At 46.9% G+C, this 16,764-nt stretch overlaps 1 protein-coding gene across 2 annotated transcripts in view; it reads right to left on the bottom strand.

Moving 5' to 3' along the window:
• The window catches only part of mmy (UDP-N-acetylglucosamine pyrophosphorylase mmy), a 91,148-nt gene that overhangs the window by 26,238 nt on the left and 48,146 nt on the right, over nucleotides 1–16,764 (bottom strand). The gene's annotated exons all lie outside the window — the stretch shown is intronic.

Below are 16,764 nucleotides of genomic sequence, written 5' to 3'. Positions count from 1 at the left end.
AGGCCACCGAATACGTAACAGAGATCAGGCCTCCCGCGCATTACACGCGGTAAAGCACGCCCTTTCAACCACTGCCTAAGCCAGCTGGGTTGCCAACAGTTGGTCGTGTAGGTACGGGGGAGGGGGTGGTGGTGGTCAAAGGTTCCCAGGCCACGCTGTGATTGGATTACATGGGATAGTGGCTTGGGAACTTTCGACCGGCCTGTATGTCTGCTTGGCCGCCGCTCCACGATAGGGTCGCGTTTTACTTGTCCTCTCTGCAGGTGACTCCGACCTGCGTGCATTTCCAAATATATGCGCCATGCCTGCGTATTCGTGCTTGCAAATCTCACAGCTCGCTCGCGGGCATTCACTGAAAATGTAGATTTTAGAAGGTTCCGGTTTGCAATCTTCTCCCACGCGTTTCTTGAGACCTGTCTAGTTTATGCGGTGGTGGGTATACGCTTCTCTTCGTTGCTCATACAGCGCACAAGCAAGTGACCGGTCTGCCACTGTCGTCTTGTATATAGCTGCGTCGTCGTTTCCTTCGTCTTCCATATCACCGGCGCCGCTGCACTCCCGTCCTTTTGCAGTGTCTGCGGGTCGTCGGGTTGCCACCAGTGCAAGCCGCGTTCAGTTTTCACACAGCTCGGTGGACCCTCTCGTTAAGGTTGAGAGAGGCATGCTTCTGCGTTTACCTCCTCCGCGTGCGCGCTCGCCCAAGGAGATTCGAACAAGTGCGACTGAGTCCACAATCATAAGGACGAGGAAGAGGAACGAAAGACAAGGAGGTCGACCAGACGCGCTTCCGGTTTGCTATGCTACGCCATGGGGGGGGGGGGGGGGGGGTATAAAAGGGGCTTTGCAACACTTTTTGAGCATAGTCAGAAAACGCTGCCGATCGGTAGTAGTTGGCTCCCGAGAACACGCGAGTCATATATAATAGCACAGCACGCGGCCTGGAAATCACAATAAATTATCAAAGTCAACTAAAAATAGCTTTCTCTTCTCTCGACAAATCACTGAAAATAAGCCCAGTAAGCCCACCTATCAGCCTTTGGCTGATTTGAACATGGCGCGCTCGCTTGTTACAGAGGTCGCCGCGAGAGACCGTCACTTGTCCACGCGTGCGCGCGCGATCGCACTGAAAAGCCGCGTATTCGAAGAACAAAAAAAAAAAAAAACGCTCAAGGTCACGAGGCGCGAGTGACTTTTTTTTTTTGTTTGCCCCTCCCATCCCTCCCTGCTCAGCTTCCAGCGCTTTCGTCGGGACGAGAGAAGAAAGAATGTGATTGCAGCGTGTGACAAATCTTTGTAACTCCGCTCGTACTGGACGCCTTAGGCAGTGCGCCGTGCTCCCGACCAGGTTGCAGAAATTAGGTGCCTTTTCTCATCTTCTAACCACTACTACCGCCCACTAAACGCCATTCTTAAAATTTTTGCGGCGTTCAATTTGTGAGGTAATCCACTTTTCTAGTGAATTAATTCCATGATCGCTCAAAAAAGTGTTTCAGGGCCCATTTAAGGGATAAAAAGAGGGGAACAAACACACACACACAAAGATACCCGCGAGCTTAAACAACACTGCTGCGTTCAATAGTACTGGACGCAATACCTCAGGCGTATCACCTCCCACCGTGGAGTCAACGTGCCTACTGAAGTCTCATAAGTAGACTTGGAACATCCTGTGCATAGCTGTTGCACGGACTCGACGTATGGTGATTTCAGCCGGCCGATCAGATTTCCGATTTAGATAAACATTCTAGTAAATGGAGCCTGATTTTCGTCCGAGTACATGAAAGCACTGTTACCGAAAAGTCTTACCGTATATAGTAAAAAATTCGTTATTACGATTAAGATGGTGACCCGAATGTGGTGCAAGACCTTTCACTCATCCATCAATTTGTAAGCCGAAAATCGCAAATCAGTTCGGCAGAAGCCCACGGGATAAATAAGGGCAAAGTGGCATCCTCTTTGGGAAACACGTTGGCCTAGGGTTCACATCCCGCGCTAGGAAGAATGCTCAAATATAAGCACTTTTCCGTACTGGTATCCTAGTAACTTTGCTTCAAACAATCAGGCAATCGCATCTATTCATAAAAAAAGGCCCATGGAGCCTAATAGGTCTCCAATTAGCGTATATAACTTGAAAATAAATAACCACGTTTCAGTTTTTTTTTTCAATTTCTTTAATGGCTCGTCAAGACGATCGATTAAAAAAATCACCGTGTGATGACCTTGGGCGTGTGCAGGGTTCCTTTCAGGGGGCGGGTGGGGGCGAACGTACATCGCAGCATCCCCCTTTCCCATTGTCTATGTATGAGACCGACTTTGCACCCCTCCCCCTCCCCCTATTATGGTCCATGGGTGAAGCTTCGCGTCCCCTCCTTAGGGAACTAGGAAGGTGGCCACTTCCTGCCTCCCCCCCACCCCCTTTTTGAGCACGTATATGGTAATGATGTCACACAGTGACGTCAATTGTGACGTTGCATAAGGGACCACTTGTCTTTTCTTCTCTTTGTCTTTTTTTAGCCGCATTCTTCATCCGCTTTTCTGTACATTACAATGCCGAAAAATTATGCATTTACATACATACACACACACACACACACACACACACACACACACACACACATATATATATATATATATATATATATATATATATTAGCAGTTAAAACAGAAACGCGCTGCCCCGCCGCGGTGGTCTAGTGGCTAAGGTACTCGGCTGCTGACCCGCAGGTCGCGGGATCGAATCCCGGCTGCTGCATTTCCGATGGAGGCGGTAAAGCTGTAGGCCCGTGTGCTCAGATTCGAGCGCACGTTAAAGAACCCCAGGTGGTCGAAATTTCCGGAGCCCTCCACTACGGCGTCTCTCATAATCGTATGGCGGTTTTGAGACGTTAAACCCCACATATCAATCAATCAATCAAACAGGAACATATACAGAGGGAAATTCGATGAGGCATTGCAGGTGTGTACTTGTATACCGCGGGGCCCTCTCTTAGTCTCTTTTGTTCCTTTCTCTTTGCGAAGTGTCCTTCCCCGCTGGTTCCCGTGGCGACCTTGCAAAAGCCCGTTGCCTCGGCACGCAGCCCTGCTCCACCGACAAGCCGGACGCTATAACGACGGCACGTATATAAGCCCACGCTATGTAGCGCATTCCTCGACCGGCTCGCTATTCCAGGCACGACACGCAGAAGCCGAGGCCAGCCGGCTATCTTTATAACCGGATCACGTATACACACGCCGTATATGCGAGACCGTTAGAAGTGCCGTAATTTTTCTTCTTACCCGCAGTTTCTTCACCCGCTTTCTTTCTATCAGTCTCACATTTCCCGGGCATTCGGATTCGATTGCCTCTGTATAGTCCCGGAATCTCGACGAAACAGGTATATACGCGCCTTGAGCACCATCTATAACGGTTTCGACGTACTACTTCGCAAACAATTTTGTCCCCTGCAAAATGAAATAAAAAAAAACATTACATTTCATCGGTTTTAAAGGCAGTTACAACAAAGGGACAGAATTAGCGGGGTCTCTTCTGAATTCGACGATTCGAAAGTAACAGCCTTCTCGGTGTGCAGAGGCGTAAGCCATAGGGTTTCTTAATATTCACTAGCGAGAACTCTGGCGCTAGTGTCTATGGGAGCTGCAACGCACGGCGCTTCAGCGAGCATGGGGGTGATGGGCAGTGCACACATTTGTCTAATTTTTGTACTTCTGGCCTGCTTCTGGCTCCGTGCGTGTTCGTGTGGCTTAGAGCTGTCTTTTTTCTTTCACAAAACAAAAATAAGCAAATGTTCAGCGGTTGCGCTTCACTTCGTTTCATTTTTTTTAGACTTACCTTTCCAAATCGGGTCACGAAGTTCAAAATCATTGAGTCTTCCTTTCAAAAACAAAACCGAAACATAACAATAAACGAATCCGCAAGTACGATTCACTACCCTCAAGTACGAAGACTAGGCAAATGTGTGCACCACCCATCATACCCACGGTCGCTGAACGATCGCAGCGACAGAGTCCCCTCTAGTTAATTTAAGGAAACTGAACTGTACGGCGTAAACAGCATTTCCGTTCAAGGGGAACGAATGTTTATCACAGCGCCCTTCTTTCTATTAAGTGATTGCATTGAGCACATTTTGACCCCCCCCCCCCCTCATCTTAGGTGACTAGGATGCTAAACGATGTATGGAGCAGATTTCGAGGCCTCAGCTCTTAGGTGGCAAGGTGAGGGGGTGCCGGCACGGCTATTTTGCCGGGCACAACGCCGCGAAAACGGAGCGAGCGCGCCTCGATCAAGCACGAGGTCTCGACTGCCAGACTCGAAGGCCGCGATGATCGAATCCGCGCTGCGGCGGCCGCATTCAGATTTAGTTGCACGCTAGAGGATGACGATTGAAATTTCCGCAGCTCTACCACAGAGCTCTACACTGTACAGTGCCCTTCAGGATCTTGCAGTGAAAATTAAATCCGTCACTGCAAAGTGCCAGTCCTTAACTTCACTATTTAGAGAGAGAAAAAAAGATAAATCTAGTTCTCGTTCACTGAGTAGCACGGCTAGGTGGCGTTAGCCGCCGCTTGATTTAAAGGGCACATGCCAGGTCAATCCATCCATCCTGTGATTTTGTAACGAAGAACCTTCGAATAATAATAATAATAATAATAATAATAATAATAATAATAATAATAATAATAATAATAATAATAATAATAATAATAATAATAATAATAATTTATTATTATTCACGATGCGCGCGGGTGGTGAATAGAATGTTTTGTACCGCATACACCGTCTTTTCGAGGACGAACTTCTCACGAGCCGTCTAACGTTTACGTACACCTCGAAATAGTTTTTTTATTCCTCGCACCAAAGAATTACCCAATTACTATACCAAAAACGCCATTTTTTTTGTTTCGTGCCACGAGCAGAGGCAAGGTAATCGAAAATGACCTGCAAGAAATAATAAAACACTACTTCGTTTTTTTTTAATTTTTTGTAGTCAAATTTCATATCACGATATATTTAAACTGCGATCTTACAAGTGTTTCTGAAATGCTGGTTTACTTCCAAAAAAAAAAAAGAACAGGTGCATAACTCACACATTTGAGGCTGTGGTTCACTAAGAAGAAAAAGCTTTCACAGTAACGCCAGTCTACACTGGATAGTCCGACTAGAACCGAAAGCGGGAAAAGCTGTCAAGCTTGTTGCCGACGCGTGCAGACGGAAGTCTGAGCGTAAAAAAAACCCGCGCCGTCAAAAGCCCGTCAGAAACCCGTGCCAATTAAGCGGTAGGAGGCGACGATACAGATACGAGACGCGGAACAAATCGCACCAAAAATAGACACTGTATTATACGCTCATGACAGGGGGTGTTATCCATGCTTACCAATTCGCGTAGACATCAAGCAGACTTCAGCGAACTTAGTATACTTGCAAATCGGCTCAATCCGTAGTCTCTGCAAATCTTCAGTGTTACAACTATGCATGACAACAGCGTAAATCATAAAATCCGAAAATAGAAAAATGGTCGCCGTATCTGCGCGCTTAGCTGGGAAAGGTCCTCGAAAGATGATAGTCTTCTCTATGGAGAGAGAGAGAGAGAGAGAGAGAGAGAGAGAGAGAGAGAGAATAGAATGTTTATTTGACGTCGATGCCAAAAAAATAAAATCGGATAATAGGCGTTGCGCGAGATATGGACGCCATCTGGCAGTGATTTCAAGAAACGAAGTCTTTCTAGAACGCAAAGTCACTAGTAGTTGGCAGCACCATGTAGTTTCTTATGAAACATACGAAACACCCATTGTTTTTCGCTGTTTTTTTTTTTCGGTCATAGCGTCACATTGCCAGCGCCGCGTAATAAGCACTGCGGTCTTTATAATTATGTATCTATGCATTTCAGAAATCAACTAACACACTACCTAATGACCCAGTATTGATGTTGCATCAAAATATGCGCGATATTAGTTTTTTTTATTGACAATGTCAGCCCTTTTGAACGCAAAAAAAGGAAAAAAAAAACAGATCGATATGGCTAATCGCTTAGGAAGGGGTTACACTTTCACCATTCTACTAAATCGGGTGACAGAAGCAGAACGACAGACACACAGATAGGCAAACAGACCAAAGGCTATCGTCTTCGAAAGACGACGCCAGCCAGGAAGAGGTGCTTCGAAATCGATGACGTTCAGGGAGTGAGCCACCTGGTCCTCGGAAACAAAGAGCTCAAAGATTCTGGACTGACTAGTCACGGGTTCCCCAAAGCGGAAGTGGAGGGCACCGTGAAGATTAGTACACGTTCTTAAAAGAGCCAATAGGTCCGTCCCGTCGCCCGACTGATATATATATATATATATATATTGTAACGCACTTTTCAATAAACTCTTTTAATAAGCTAACGTAGGCTGGGCGAACTTGTGCCCGAGAATTATAGCACAGCTAGATTGTCTCGCGGATTGCCTTCTGCCTCTTCTTCTACGTTCTTCTTTTTTTTTTTTCAACCCGGTTCGCGCGCAGCTGGGTCCCGCAGGCTCGTGCATCGCAAATCATCTAGAAGGCACAAGTATTTGCTAGCGCGCGTAATTTGAAGTCACATTGTGTCAATATATATATATATATATATATATATATATATATATATATATATATATATATATATATATATATATATATATATATGACAGCACAAGGGAAGGGGAGCGCCTACATAAAACGGCCCGTTGTACTACAGAGATACTTGGCAAACGCTGCCCTTCGTTCATTCCCTGGTCCTGCGTCACGCTACATGATCAGTTATGTAGTAAGCATTAAACGTATCCTAAATAGACGTCACATGTATCGCAGTTGTGATGCTGTTGAAAAGCCCTAAGTAAACAAAACAAAAACGCGTTTCGGCAAAGCTGGCTTCGCCACCGTAAAGGCGGTAGCGAGGAGAAGCCTACTTCTGTAAGTTTCGTTTTACAGTTACGCGCGCGCGCGCGAGCAACAAGCAAGCTATACATGTAAGTGCTTAATCATATTTGGTGTTTTACAAGCCCCCAAACCACTACGCAATAACGAGACACGTCATACGTGTATGTGATTACATTTGATATTGATGTGCAAGGTATTCACTTTTTCAAAAACGCCTCCCTGGGCGCCGCCATAGCCCTCCTTGGGCTGTGCAAATTGGCGCGTCCCCTCGAAAACGCACTGGCAACGCTTCGCCCTTAACCTTTGTACTCCCGCGCATAGCCCATCATGGCGGTGTTTTTTTTCCTTCCTGTGAAAAGGTGTATAACGTCCCAGAAACCGCCATATCATATTGAGAGACGCCCTAGCGGAGGGCTCCGATAATTTCGACCACCTGAGTTTCTTCAACGTACACCCGTGATTATATTTGAAACCAACTGGCGCCGCGCTTCAGTGCGTCCACGCACGTACGTTTCGGCACGTGACGCGGAACACAGCCCGGTCCACTGTTAAAGTGAACAGACTCCCGTGTTCGTTTACGCAAACTCTTATCGCTCACATGTAATGAAAAACGGCTCGAAGACGAATTCTTTGAGCGCACCCCCTACCGACACAAGGTAGGGGGTGCAAAAGGGGCATTTGCGACCCCCTCAAGCCGCAGCGACATTGTACCCCCCAACCCAACCATGCTACACCGGGGCTTTCCCCTCCCCCATTCATCATTAAAAATGTGTTTGCATTCACTGTGTTTGCATTCACTAAGACAAATTCTGTTAATGCTGATGGTGCAAGGCTATACACGGGTGGCATGGGTGTAGCCAGGGGATGGCAACACGCGCATGCCCCCCCCCCTCCCCCCCCAAAAAAATTCTGGCTACACACCTGATGTCATAGAAATGCCACCGCCATGGATCTGCCATGCCGGTTTCGACAGTCGACACACGTACAGTTGCGCTCAATGAGAGCTTCAACATTCTGGCTGTGATTAAAGTGACTTCAAGACTAAACGACAGCGAAAACACTTAATTGGTTCAGATAGTACCGCTGAGAGAGATAAATTCAATTTTTTTATGTACCTGTCGATTTGCAGTGTTGGCGCCATTTTTAAACAAGTCAGCTTGTTCCAACTCACACTTAGTTCAAGGTTTAACGAAAACTCCTCAGCCGAGGGGGCTCACTGGAAGAAATAAAAGAAAGCACTCGACTTCTCCGATAAGGCACTCGCCTTATCTGACAAGGTGAGCGCCTGTTTTATTTCTTCCAACGCACCTCACATTGAGCGCGGCTGCTCGTATACCTAACAGGATAGTTCAAGCACCATGCTTTTTTTTTACACATTTTCGACTATGATTGATCATAACTGGTGTTTTTCTTTTTCTGATGTGGTTACGAAAGTAAAGTGATATTGCTTTTGTGGCTTTCTTCTGAACGATTGACCAGACTGTGCATAACCCCGCTACATATACTGCCCCTCCTTTCCCTGCGCGAACACGCAGCTCCAGAGAGAGAGAGAGAGAGAGAGAGAGAGAGAGAGAGAGAGAGAGAGAGAGGAAGAGGACAATGTCCGACCCACATATCACGTGTTCACAACTTGGACTCGCCTTTTTATACGCGACGAGCCGGAACCACCTCGCAAGCACGACGAGCGATGCAAGAAAGGAAATCAACCAGGCGTCGGGGAGGAGGGGGCGGGGGGCTGGGGGCTGTATATACGTCAAGAATGACAAGAGATGAAATTGCAAGATGTGAGGAACCAGAAAGTGGGAAAGCTCGCACAGTCGTAACGGTAAAGAAGAAAAAAACAACAAAAGACAGCGAAGTAGCTTTGCTTTCCGGCACGCCGGATCACGACAGGTACGAAAGTCTTGACAAGGAGAACGCGCCGGTTAAACCTGATTCTTTCGCTCACTCGCTGGCCCCCGCGCGAGACCTCGGCGATTTCGGGACCAAGGCAGACCAGTGCCCGCGCGCCACACGGCCGGCCGGGACGTATGATGAAAGAGCACGTCGCGAAACCGCTTCCGTGTAGATGGAAGTAGAATAAAAAAATGAACAAATAAAGTAAGATATGCGGACGCAGATGAGAGAAGAAAACTCCGAAAACCCGAAACGAGGACGAAGACGCACTCGCTCAAATCGGACGACATTGTACGAGCAAGAGCTGACTGCTGGCAAGAGCGTCCGCCGAACTTTTTCGCAAGGGTGTGCATCAGAAAAAGGGCAGGGGAGGGGGGGGGGGAGCAGACAACATTGGCCTTTAAGCTGATATGACCTCATAGTCAAGATTAGTCGAGGTGGCGTAACGAGCGAAATCGATTGGCAATCATAAAGGTCGGGAACTTACGGTGGCTTGTTTCTGAGCAAAAAAAAAAAAATACTATCTGAAATTCCAAGAGGTAGAGGGGGAGCAGCCCACCTGGAATTTCAGAAAGTATAGGGGCAAAGGTTCGTCGCAGCCCACACCTCTTATGCCAACGTGTGGGGATGACCGTGACACCCCCCTTCGCGCGCAAGCCTATGCACAGACGAGTGCCTGTGCTTGTCTGCTCGTTGCTGTTCTCCTGCCCAGTCCCGGTCAAATATGTAGTTAGAAAACGTGGGTAACGATTTAGTGTATTAGGTACACTACAATGGGATGGCCCTCTCCCATTGTAGTGTACCTGGTACACTAAATCGTTACCCACTTTTTCTAACCACATATTTGACTGGGACGGCCTGCGCCATAGAGTTTCATACAATGAAACTCTATGGCCCTCACTTTCCCATAGTAGAGCACCAAGTACTCTACTATGGAAAAGCGCAGGCCATCGCAGTTATATATGTGGTTAGAAAAAAATTGGCAGATCCCACGTACAATGGGAATCGATGATATGCGAAGCACGAATGAGAAATGTTGATATGTAACTTTAAAATCGGCACAACGTTACAAGGTGGAGGTAAATGATGCCGTACATGACTTCCGTGTTATGAGTATCATGTTTGGATGTGTCATTTACCTTTTGTCATCTATTGACGTCACGCAACACCAAATTTGCTATATGCGGAGCTAGCAAAACGGCCGCGAGTGCATCATGAAGGGCCCAATATACTCCAATGTAGCGTTGACGCGCGCGCACGCGAGGCATAGCGACGCTACGTTAGCAAAACGCGAGTACTCTTATAGTCTGATAAGAGGCGTGGCCAGCGTCGGTCAGCGCGGCCCGACGGCAACCAGCCCGAAATGCGACATGCTGCATTTCGCCACGATGCGTTACCCAGGCAACACTGCGTCTCCCGCATTACGTGACGGAGGGACGCGCTAAAATGCGCATGCGTCAGCGCGCTCCTGCGAGTATATGGCAGGACCGCCGCCTGGCGTGGCAACGCCGGCGTGATGCGACGAAATGAACGCCCGTGAGCAGGCGCACCGCGTCACGTCGAAATGTATTGGCGCCTTGACTGTTGCATGTAGTCGTGTTCTCACATCACACGCATCTCATGATTATCATGTTTGCACCACTCATATGCCTTCGTCATCCATTGGCGTCACGTAATACCCAATTCGGCATATGTGAAGCTATAGCGAAACGGCCGCGGGCGCATCATGAGTGTGGCATGTAGTCATGTCGTTACATTACACGCATGTTATGATTATCATGTTTGGATGTGTCATTTACCTACGCCGTCCTTTCGCGCCGCGTAATACCGAAATTGGTACATGTGAAGCTAGCGAAACGGCCACGAGCGCTTCTTGAGCGTAGCATGTAGTCATGTTGTTACATGACACGCTGCTCATGTTTATCATCTTCGCACTAGTAGCATACTTTCCTCATCTATTTACGTCCCGTAATACCAAATTTCGTATGAGTGAAGCTAGCGAAACGGCCACCGGCGCATCATGAGCGTGGCATGTAGTCATGTTACATGACACGCATGTCATGATTTTCATGTTAGGGTCTGTCGCTTGAGTTCGCCACGCAGTCATGTCATACCATACCAGTTTTGCAACATTTCCCGTTAACGAAACCACCGCAAGAGCTGCAGGACCATAATATGTAAATCATGACATTCGTGACTACGTGTCATGATTTTCATGTTGTGACTTGTCAAATATGTTCTTCGTACAGTCATGTTATGTCATACCGAGTTTGGTATTGATACCATTATCGAAACGGCCAGGAGAGCTAAAAGTCGTTGGCGGCAAGACAGACAGACAGAACGACAGACAGACAGACAGACAGACAGACAGACAGACAGACAGATAGATAGATAGATAGATAGATAGATAGATAGATAGATAGATAGATAGATAGATAGATAGATAGATAGATAGATAGATAGATAGATAGATAGATAGATAGATAGATACGCTCAATGTCGCCGTAGTTCGCTAAGAAATGCTTCGCATTTGAAAAGTGGGTAACGATTCAGTATAGTAGGTACACTACGACGGGAAAGCATAAAGCCGTCCCGACGGCCTCAGTTACAGTTACGTCAGAGGTGTTTAGAACAAAAAGTTCAACGATTTTGAGTACGTTGTACTTAACTATGGGAGAGCAGTAAGCCGTCCCGAGTTAACAACCGTTAGGAGGGTCAGAAAAAATGGGTAACGATTTAGTATACAGGGTACTCTACTATCGAAGAGCTTAAAGCCGTCCCAGGAAAGAGGAGCTCGACTACACGTACTGAGAAAGAAGCCACATACGAGAAGCAATGCAAAGGCATCTCATTGCGAAAAGCCTACATGAAGGTTCCGGTTATATCGTCGATTTTGTCAGAATGCCTGTTTAAAATTGAGGACAAAGAAGCCGTAAACTTTCCTATTGAGAACACTTTAAGTTGGCTTCACATCCTTTAAACAAAACACATCTATATACCGAATATTACGGCCTACACTAGAAAATTTGACAGGAAAAAGACCACTCAAGATAACGATTCAGTTTTGATTTCTGCGTAGCGTACAGATTATTCTGGTTTGCCGCTCGCTCGGGAGAAAGAGAAACGACTTTATTTGCCGCTCGGGAAAAGGGATGTTTAGAAGAACCAGATCTATCTATCTATCTATCTATCTATCTATCTATCTATCTATCTATCTATCTATCTATCTATCTATCTATCTATCTATCTATCTATCTATCTATCTATCTATCTATCTATCTATCTATCTATCTATCTATCTATCTATCTATCTATCTATCTATATATCCGACCGACCGACCGACCGACCGACCGATGTCGGTCGGTCGGTCGGTCGGTCAGTCAGTCAGTCAGTCAGTCAGTCAGTCAGTCAGTCAGTCAGTCAGTCAGTCAGTCAGTCAGTCAGTCAGTCGGTCGGTCGGTCCGTCGGTCGGTCGGTCGGGGTCGGTCGGTCTGTGTCTGTCTGACTGACTGACTGACTGACTGACTGACTTACTGACTGACTGACTGACTGACTGACTGACTGTCATTGTCTATTACATTGTGCAATGTTCACTCCTAACAAAGATTGTTGGTGAGCCAGCTGGCCCACACTGAACGTGAAACAGCATGCCTGAACGGGACAAAAACAGTACGAGTGTGTGCTGCTTCAAACTTTTTTTTTTCATCCTAAGCTTTTCCTTCTTCCAAGCCGGCGTTTGGACGGCGTGGACGTGAATGAACAGTCCTGACAGTCATGTGAGTTGCCCAATTTCTGTGGCACCGCAGTTTTCGCGTAAGCCACCAGCCCCACCGACGGCAACCCGGGCCATGCGGCTACAAGCGTCCCCTAAAAGCATCTTAGTGCTTTTGAGCGGATTTAATTATTATTCAGCGTTTATTGACACGGAAATCCCCAACACCTCGCAATTTCGAGCTCCCGAACCACCCAACGGCCGTGCAAAACTGTAGCGATCGGGCAACGCCGCAACTCCGTCTGATCCATATCGAGCCGTGCCATGCATGGCGTCTCGAAAGACGTCGACATCTCAAGAAGGCATTCTGACGCGGGTGTACAGTACAGTGTCGTGCACATGTAAGGTGAACATCTTGACGGTATTCAAGCCCTCATCGAAGGAGATGTCTAACACAAATATTGAAAATTTATCGCTGTCTTTATCGACACCGCAATTTTACGTCAAACGAAGTGTGTACCCCTATCGTGAAGATTGAATTGACGCTCTGGTTTTTCCAGCTTGAAAGCTGATAAGGTGCACAACTTAGTCCTGAACATTAAGAGCCTGAGACACGCGGCTTTACAAGGAATAAAATGTATGTGGCATTGCTAAATGGCACCAGCATTGCTTACTCGCCTGCTACGAAGAATAACGCTTTGTTTCGGGGGAGCTATAGAGATGTAACTAGTCTCAAGCACTTACTTCGCGAGGTACCCCATGCGGTCACTATGAGTTAAAAAATCGGTGCGAATAAAAATATCTATATTTCACAATCGACTTGCAAATTTGAGTCATTCTCAATACCAGTATATAAATGTTTACCGAATACGAACATCAAATCCTTTCCCTTCAGAGAAGATCCGTATATTAAATACGGAAAATGCGTTATTTAATACGGCAGTTCGAAAACAACCCCCCCCCCCCTCCCTTCCCCCGCCTCCCTACTTCGACGACAATCTGCAGGAGTAAGTGGGAGTAAGTTTCGCGACTGCGACCAGTGAGAGGAGATAAGTTTTAACACCCAAGCCCGTAGCTGGGAACATTTTCTGAGGAGAAGGGGTGCACTTGCTGAAGGCCCTGAAAAACACCTATTTTCATTACTAACTCTCGGTAAAACGCCCCCATCCAATTTTTGGGGTGGGAAAAGCATAGTGTACCCCCCCCACCCCCGCCTTGACTGCGGGACTATTGAGACCTTTGCTGTGCATAAAGGAAGCTGAAAAAAATTTTCGTGGCGACCTGACAAGTTTTCAGCCCAGGACTCCAAGCTGTGAACCTGACATATAACGCAGAGCATTAAAACACAGAGAAAATGAGGTGGACTCCAGGTGTATAAAATAGGTTTCAGGCTGACCATTAAACAGAAGGACCGGGTAAAAATAAAAAAAATGAGAGAGAGGGGGATTATGACTGCATGCGCATAAGACGACTCGAAAGCGAAGTCCATCCAGTGTGGCTACTTGAACATGTCGCACCGCAGAGAAGAATAGGCGCAACTGAAAACTTTTAGACGCAAAGCGAACGTACGTAGAACAAGAGAGAGAAAATAAATAAAAGGAAGAGACAGGGAGGTTAACCTAGACGAACTGGTTTGCTACCCTGTACGGGAGTGGGGAAAAAGGTCGGAAAAAGAATAGATATGGAGAGATATAAAATAAATTAGAAAAAAAAACCACATGCGCACACATTCAGGGAGTTCCGATCACAGTCGTTTGGACAGGCCGGTTGAACGCAAGAAGCGCATGAGCGCCTTCACAGCCTTCTTCTGCGACATAAAGTCCTGTAGGCAGCGCAGGATTCTTCCTTCCGAAAGAGGCTGGTTGTCCAGTTCATCTAGTGCCTTGCAGAGTGACTGTCTTTGCGAGCATTCGCACAGAATGGGCCAAGTCGTTTCATCACGTAGAACAAAATTTGTTGGAAGTTGCTGCTGTGCGGTCTTGTTCGCCTGTGTTCTTTGTACTTGGGCTGGATTTGCGCCGAAAAGTTCCCTCAGTTTTGAACATCTACTAATTAGCTCAAACCCAGATCCCGCTTTTACACGGGTGCCACTTTGCACTTCTTTTTTTTACTGGGGGGGTGGGGGGTGGGGGAGGGGGTTATTAGCAATTTCTTTGGACTCACTTAGGCGGTGGAAGTGGCAATGGAGGGGCAGGCGATCATTTGGAAGTGGCGTAGTTCCAAGACACAAAAATAAACGAAATACACTGTTCTTTGAAGGAACTAGGGACTTGAAACAAAACGTTTCAAGAAATTAAGCTGAGCCTAACCAATTTTGAATTTTGAGACGTCGCTTGCTTTGATATCGGCACGAAATTAAAAAAAAGGTATTCGGCGTTTATTTTATCTCCTTACGTCGACATGACTGCTCAACTAAGTTTAATAAAGTTCGACCGAGCAGGAAAGAAAGGTCTCGCAATATACTGTAATCAACGTGGCCTGTTTCGAGCGGTGTAGGCCTGAGGTCACGTCACCGGGGTGAAGGCGTGACATATGAAGCTGCTCCTCCCCCTATTTATTTACAATACCTTTCCCTGTTCCGAGAAACTTATTCTCAGGAACAGTGAACATCGATTACAATCCAACAGAACCTTGCGACGAAACACAACATCCACAGACACACCAAAAATTGTTACTAAAAGATATGCTTACTTAAGTACACGGAACACAACATACGCAGATACACAAGAATTGTCACAAAAATATATGTTTACATATGTACAATGCATGGTCAACGAAGAACACACAAATAAAATGTAAAGATCTATATGTTAAGTATTTACATAGTATTTACAAGGTATTCGTGCGAGCAGTACACAAACATTAACCTACCAAAACCAGGCAAGCCTGAAAACAAGCTTTACGCGTCTCTCTCAGACGAGCACAAAAGGGCAGGACCAGTGTCGAAAGAATTCCTCCTCACCCAGAAAGGAGAGTTCCTCCGACAACACAGATAGTATTTCTTTGTACAGTCGCTCCAAAATCGGGAAGAGAGCGCGACGGCGACGACCTGCTGCAACAGCCTCACAGCGATTACGCCAAAGGTAGTAGGCACCAGCAACAATGAGAAGGCAGGTGAAGCGTCCTCGAGAATAACGTCCAGAGGAAACAAAGCGGTTTACTCCGAAGCCACGAAGTCCAGCATGCACGGCCATCCAGAAAACACGAGCAACGACGCATTGTCTTAAAACATGCTTATTTGTTTACCGTAGGGGGCAGTTCGGGCATGTCGCTGACTGGACCATTCTCCACCTTTCTAGGCGGTCAAGGGTAAGTAGAACGCCCCACCTCAGCTGCCACATGAAGTACCGAAGGTGGCCAGGCAGTAATGATGCCGTTGGCACGCTCTAAGACACACTACTAGAACAGGTGCGGCATGCCGGAGGAACTAACGGGAGCAACAAAGCGGCTGTTGTGTCAACGACTGCATTGTCCAACACATCTACCCCAGGACAAGTCGACTGGATATGGCAAAAAAAAAAAATCAGACAGCTGTTGCATAAAACGAAGGAAGTGTTACTGATTTCAGGCCCCGATTAAGATGCACATTAGGCATTAAATACCGAATGTGAGTGCCTAGAAAATAATATGCCAGAGTTCGCGCGGGGGATTCCTCCCCTTGTACGACGCGCAACAGGAAGCGAGGGGCCAGTAACCGGCAGCGTATTGACACCGAAGGAAAAGCAAAGCCTCCCAGGGAACGCCGCACGAGAAACCAACTCAGTGCCACCGGACCAAAAGAATGCGCCCAAAGCAGACTGCAATGACCTCGCAATGCGTAAAGGCGGCTGCTCCACGTGAGAAAGGTACCAAATGCGACCGCAGAACACAGTATGCGCAAGTATACCTCCACTCAAGAAGCGCGAAGTCGAAATTCCGGGCGTTCTCAATTTTTGTTTGACTACATCGAGGGCGTTTGACCAAACGGAGTTACAAGCCGTAGTGGTTGTATAGAATGCCTAAAATATGAAGAGACGCAGCCGGCTTAAGAAGAGATGCGGAGCAAAGTCTGGAGTTTGGACAGCCGATGAACAAATACCAGGATTTAGACAAGTGTAGCGCACCTGAAATGTCACCATACTGAAAGAATAAACGCTGGCTATGTGAAAGACTTTCCTCATCCGAATGGTACAGGGATATGTCGTCAGCAGAAGCTGCGACTTTCACAGCACTGCTGCCCAGAAGCGCAAGACCCCGAACAAGCGAAGCCGCTTTTAGAGCTTA

The sequence above is a fragment of the Rhipicephalus microplus genome, chromosome 10 (assembly GCF_043290135.1).
Source record: "Rhipicephalus microplus isolate Deutch F79 chromosome 10, USDA_Rmic, whole genome shotgun sequence".
Classification (NCBI taxonomy): domain Eukaryota; kingdom Metazoa; phylum Arthropoda; class Arachnida; order Ixodida; family Ixodidae; genus Rhipicephalus; species Rhipicephalus microplus.
This window is presented reverse-complemented; position numbering and strand designations above follow the sequence as displayed.